Genomic DNA, 7010 nt, shown 5'->3' with positions numbered 1-7010 from the left:
TTGTTATTTTTCATGCATTTAATGATTTTTTTGAGCTAAAATGACCCTGAAATTGAAAATCACTACATATGAACTCTGAAAAGGTTGAAAATTGGCATGGTATCATCATGTCACCCACATAGAATGTGCTAAAAAGCTAAGAATTACTACAAAAAATAGATACACTTCATGTACAAACTGGACCATCTCTTTTCAAGTATCAGGGTTTCGGGCAAAAACTCAAGTGCTACAAAGACATTTCATTTTTTTAAATTATTTCAAATCAAAACTTTTTGCATGTTCAATATAAACCATTCAAAGTCACATCCTCAAATTTCAACCCTTTTCGACTTCATTTCCTATTTTTCATGCATTTAATGATTTTTTGAGCTAAATGACCCTGAAATTGAAAAGCATTATAGATGAACTCTAAGAAGGTTGAAACCTGGTATGGTATCGCCATGTCACCCACCTAGCATGTGCTAAAAAGTTTAGAGGGTTACGGCAAAAACTGATGCCCTTCATGTACAAACTGGTGAAGGATATATGCCCTATAGGCAATAATAAAGTCGTTATTTTATATTATATTTCCTTATTCATTATAAAGGTTTATTATTCATGCTTGAATTGTATTGGTCGGAAACTTAAATACATGTGTGAATACATAAACAAATACCGTGTCCCTAGTCAGCCTCTACTAGACTAGCTCGTTGAGCAAAGATGGTTAAGGTTTCCTAACCATAGACATGTGTTGTCATTTGATAACAGGATCACATCATTAGGAGAATGATGTGATGCACAAGACCCATCTGTTAGCTTAGCATAATGATCGTTCAGTTTATTGCTATTGCTTTCTTCATGTCAAATACTTATTCCTTCGACTATGAGATTATGCAAGTCTTGGATACCGGAGGAATACCTCGTGTGCTATCAAACGTCACAAGTAATTGGGTGATCATAAAGATGCTCTACAGGTATCTCCAAAGGTGTTTGTTGAGTTGGCATAGATCGAGATTAGGATTTGTCACTCCGAGTTTCGGAGAGGTATCTCTGGGCCCTCTCGGTAATAAACATCATAAGCTTGCAAGCAAATGACTAAGGAGTTAGTCACAAGGTGATGTATTATGGAACGAGTAAAGAGACTTGCCGGTAACGAGATTGAACTAGGTATGAAGATACCGACGACCGAATCTCGGGAAAGTAACATACCGAAGGACAAAGGGAATTACATATGTTGTCATAACGGTTCGACCGATAATGATCTTTATAGAATATGTAGGAGCCAATATGCGCATCTAGGTTCTACTATTTGTTATTGACTGGAGAGGTGTCTCGGTCATGTCTACATAGTTCTCAAACCCATAGGGTCCGCACGCTTAACGTTTCTTGACGATATAGTGTTATATGAGTTATATGTTTTGGTGACCAAATGTTGTTCAGAGTCCCGGATGAGATCACGGACATGACGAGGAGTCTCAAAATGGTCGAGAGGTAAAGATTCATATATAGGACGATGGTATTTGGACACCAAAAGTGTTTCGGCACATACCGGGAAGGAATCGGGTCACCGGAAGGGGTTCGGGCACCCCCCCCTCGCGGCAAGTTATGGGCCTTACGGGACAAAGGAGGGGACAGACCAACCCACAAGGGGGCTGGTGCGCCCCCACCCTTGTTTGTCCAGCCCTAGGAAAGGAAAAGGGGGAGGGCTAGCCCCTCCTGCCTTTCCCTCTCATGGGGGAAAGGAAAGGGGGGGCACCCTCCCCTGCCTTTCCCCGTACTCCAAATAAGGGAAGGGGGTGCACGGACCCCAAGTAGGATTCCTCCTACTTGGGCGCCTCCTTTGGCTGCTCCTCCCTACCTCCCACCTATATATATGTGGGAGGGGGCGCCTAGTACACAACAGACAATTACCTAGCCGTGTGTGGCACCCCCCTCCACCGCTTACACCCCGGTCATATTTACCTAGTGCTTAGGCGAAGCCCTACGGAGATAACTTCACTGTCACCGTCACCACGCCATCATGTTGTCGGAACTCATCCACTACCTCGCCGTCTTACTAGATCAAGAAGGCGCGGACGTCACCGAGTTGAACGTGTGCTGGACGTGGAGGTGTCGTATGTTCGGTACTCAATTGGTTGGATCGCAAAGAAAGTTCGACGACATCAACCGCATTATGAAACGCTTCCGCTTACGGTCTACGAGGGTACGTAGACACACTCTCCCCTCTCGTTTCTATGCATCTCCTTGATAGATCTTGCGTGGGCATAGGATTTTTTTTGTTTTCATGCAATGTTCCCCAACAACTGGACCATCTCTTTTGAAGAATCAGGGTTTCGGACAAAAACTCAAGTGCTACAAAGACATTTCATTTTTTAACTTATTTCAACTCCAAAAAATTTGTGTGTTCAATATGAATCATTAAAATACACATCCTAAAATTTCAACCATTTCCGGCTTCATTTGCTATTTTTCATGCATTTAATGGTTTTTTAGCTATATGGCCCTGAAATTGAGAAGCACTACAAATGAACTTTGAAAAGGTTGAAACTTGTCATGGTATCATAATTTCACCCACATAGAATGTGAGGTTGATAGGGTTACAGCAAAAACTGGATGCACTTCCTGTACAAACTACACCATCTCTTTTGATGTATCACGGTTTCGGGCGAAAGCTCAAGTGCTACAAAGACATTTCAATTTTTTTTACTTATTTCAACTCCCAACTTTTTATGTGTTCAATGTGAACCATTCAAAGCCATATCCTCAAATTTCAACCCTTTTAGACTTTATTTGCCATTTTCATGCATTTAATGATTTTTTTGAGCTAAATGACCCTGTAACTAAAAAAACTATATATGAACTCTGAAAATGTTGAAACTTGACATGGTATAATAATTTCACCCACCTAGCATGTGCTAAAAAGTTAAGGGGGTTATGGCAAAAACCGGATGCACTTCATGTACAAACTGGACCATTTATTTCGAAGTATCAGGCTTCGGGCGAAAACTTAAGTGCTACAAAGGCATTTCATCTTTTTTAACTTATTTGAACTCCAAACTTTTTGTGCATTCAGTATGAACCATTCAAAGCCTCATCCTCAAATTACAAGCCTTTCCGACTTCATTTGCTATTTTTCATGCATTTAATGATTTTTTGAGCTAAATGACCCTGAAATTGAAAAGCACTGCAAATGAACTATGAAAAGGTTGAAACTTGTCATGGTATCATAATTTCACCCACATAACATGTGAATTTGAGAGGGTTACATAAAAAATTGGATGCACTTCGTGTATAAACTGGACCATCTCTTTTGATGTATAAGGGTTTCAGGCGAAAACTCAAGTGCTACAAAGCCATTTCATTTTTTACTTATTTCAACTCCAAACTTTTTTGTGTTCAATACGAACCCATCAAAGCCACATCCTCAAATTTCAAGCGCCCTTTCTGACTTCATTTGCTATTTTTCATGCATTTAATGATTTATTGAGCTAAATGGCCCTGAAATTGAAAAGCACTACAGATGAACTCTGAAGAGGTTGAAATTCGGCATGGTATCATCATTTCACCCACATAGGATGTGCTAAAACGTTGAGTGGGTTATGGCAAAAATTGGATGCACTTCGTGCACAAACTAGACCATCTCTTTCGATTATCAAGGTTTCGGGCAAAAACTCAGGTGTTACAAAGACATTTCATTTTTTGTAACTTATTTCAACTCCAAACTTTGTGTGTGTTTAATATGAACCATTCAAAGCTAAAAGGTTGACATGGTAGTCCATTTTATGAACACTTTAATAAAAATATCATCCTATTCCTAGTTTATCATCTTTCCTGACAACCAGTACACATAAAAGGATTCCATGCGAAAGTATTACATTTTCTGAATTTTCTTCCCTTTCTTTTTGTTTTTTCATAATGAGGTCAAAATTATTGTCATGGTTATTCATAGTAGGGGTTGAACCATTCAGCTTTGTGTGTGGCTATTGACTATAGTAGTACTTTGCTACCTTAAAACGAATTTTGTTAATTATTAGGACAATCATAAAGCATACTTGTAGTTCAATTTTGAATTACTTTTGATATATGGGACATAAATAACTCAATACAATTGAATTTACATTAATTCAACTATTTGTTTTGATGGCAATCAATTCAACTAAAATAAAAGGAGGGAAAAGCTTATGGGCCGATTTCGGCCAATCTGGCCCATCACAGAAACTACTGGGTCGAGCCAACCAGCCTACCAGTGGCTTTGTGCCACTCGTAGGTTGGACCCACTTGTCAGCCTTAGAGAAAATCAAAAAGGGGCACCTTTTACCACTGCACCGCGGGGGGACCAAACACGCAACCTCTGATTGAATCCATCACACTGCACCACTAAGCTACTCGTCTAATCTTGAACAACTACATCAAGCTATGCAACTAGTACTATACGCACGGGATAACTGACGGATCTGAATAAGTTGACACCTGAGCCTGGCGAAACTGAAGATCATTCACATCGGCAACAAAGGGGACTCGACAACATCGGCAACACGGCGGAAGCAGAGCGGCGGAAGAGTAGAGGAGGAGGTCCCTGTCGGATTTCGGGTTCCGGCAGACCCTTGAGGTTCGAACACTGGGGTGCGCGCAGAGATTTCGCCTCCTACCTACCTGCACCCCTCCGCCATGCTAGGATCTAAACTAAGGAAAGAACAACACAAGAGACACAGGGTTTATACTGGTTCGGGCCACCGTTGTGGTGTAATACCCTACTCCAGTGTGTGGTGTGGTGGATTGCCTCTTGGGCTAATGATGATGAACAATACAAGGAAGAACAGCCTCGCGAGGGTCTGTTCTTGGCCGGGGGGATGAACTACTGAGAAGAGTTCAGTCACCTTTTCCTCTCTATCTCTTCCTCTCTCTCTCTCTCTCACTTCCGACCTCGAACCCCTTGCTATGTGGGTGGCTGGTCCTATTTATAGAAGACCTGGTCCTCTTCCCAAAAATCGAGCGGGAAGGGAGCCAACAATGGCGGGCTAATTTGAAGGGGGACAGCAAGTATCAGCTATCCTGACAAAAGTAGTCTTCGCCTGCGCAAAGCTCTGGTGATGACGCCGTCTTGGGCTCCACAGTGACCTCCGTCTCGTAGTCCTCTTGGTCTTGGTCTTGTTGCACCGAAATGGCAACCTTTGCCTGATGCCTCGGTACTCCGCGGCTGCGCTTGCCCCCTTTGCACCAAAGAGGAAAGGAGGACGCTGCGCGGGCTGGCACCCGCCTGGCGCCCTGAGTCGTCATGGCTTACGTCACGGGCATGTCGTGAGGTACCCCGCCTTGATCTCTCCGCCTCCTCGTGAGCCAGCCTGACGAGGCCGTGCCTGAGGAAGCTCCGTGTCATCCGCCCCGCGAGGCTTGGCCCCTCGCGAGGGTCTTGGGTTTGTGTTGGTGAAGACGGGCCGTGCTGGGCCCCCCTTTGAGCCACGCCGCAGGCCGCAGGCAGGCAAGTCTGGGGGCCCCCGTTCCCAAAACACCGACAGTAGCCCCTGGGCCCAAGGCGTGCCCGGACTTGGCCCTGCAGGGAGGCGGAAGGGCAAGAGCGAAGCGCCGCGGGCCCTAACAGCCTGCGGCCTTGGGTGCCGCGTGGCAGTTGATTGGACGTGGGCGGCACTGTTCCCCCACGCCCTCCTTATTTTGCGCCATGCTCGGCGGACCCGCAGTCGTACACAGCCGTTCCCCTTTTATTGCTCGAGCGCCCTCTGTCCTTCCTCCGCTCGAACTCCAATTTCTGTTTCCAACTCAATCTTGAACCTCCCCCCCCTTCCCATCGCCATGGCTCCAACGAAGAAGGGAAGAGGGAAGGAACCCGTGTCTCCGCCTTGCCCGCCGCCGCTGGCGGCTCCCGCCGAGGGCTTGGGCAAGGTCAGCTCAGCTCTGGCCACCATCTTCAATGAATGCGGGAGGACGACGGCCTGGCCCGCGTCCCACTTCTCCATTGACAGGACGGCCACCGAGGTCCCATATTTTGCCGACGCCCTGTGGGCGGGCCTGGTTCCTCCCTTTTCTGATTTCTTCAACGCCGTGCTTTCCCACTATCAGATCCACATGATGCATCTGGGTCCTGAATCCATCACCCTCCTTTTGGTCTTCGCCTTTGTTTGCGAAGCTATGGTGGGCATCCTTCCTTCGGTTGCCTTGCTGCGCCACTTCTTCTCGCTGCACCTTGTCGACCCTACCCAATGCTAGGCGTGCATGAGCTTCGTTGCCGCGTCTGAGACTGCGGCCTCTGGGATTGACTTCAAGCTCCCCCTGCCCGCGGTTGGGTTCCGCGAGCGGTGGCTGTATGTGGATGCAGGGGTGCCCAGCCCCCTACGATCGGAGCCGACCTCACCTGTTGTCCCCAACTCGGGCTGGGGCCAGGAGACGCTTGAGAGCCCCCGGCTCGTCTTCGTCTGGCACCGCTTCGCGCTCTTGAGGTCGCTTGGCGTGACAACACCCAAAGTGGTGAAGGAGTTCCTGCTATGCCGCGTTGCTCCTCTCCAACGCCATTCTCGCCGGATGTGGGCCTTCCATGGGCGCGAGGATCGTATGAGGCTCCAGGAAGAGGACCTGGCTCCTGAGGTGCTGAGGACGGCGCTCTTGACCCTGGCTGGGGACCCCAACCCCGGCAGCGTCTGGCAGGGAGGGGCCTTGCTATACCTCTGCCAGAGCAGGGGCGACTTTGTGAAGCAGATGCCTGTCTTTGATGAGTGGGGGCCGCGCCCTGTCGGCCTTGAGGGACCTCGCGAGAACCTAGTGATGGTGACTGCCCTTCCAGTCGGCCAAGGCGACTCTTCCTCAAGCGGTGGAGCAGGGAGGCATGAGGCGCCAGAGGCCGAGGGGGCTCCCGGCGTGGTGACAGCGCCGGGCGAGGCTCATGAGGAAGCAGTTATCGGGACCCGTGCCGCTGAGGCTGAGGGTGACAAATAGTTGCCCTCTGCGCCTGCGACTGGGGCCCCTGTGGCTCCAGCTGCTTCTCTTGGGGAGGCGATCGGTAGTGCACGTCAAACAGGCGC

The sequence above is a fragment of the Triticum urartu genome, chromosome 1A (genome assembly GCF_056163025.1).
Source record: "Triticum urartu cultivar PI428250 chromosome 1A, HENAU_Tu73, whole genome shotgun sequence".
Taxonomy (NCBI): Eukaryota; Viridiplantae; Streptophyta; class Magnoliopsida; order Poales; family Poaceae; genus Triticum; species Triticum urartu.
The sequence above is the reverse complement of the archived record's forward strand: the minus strand, read 5'-3'. Positions refer to the sequence as shown.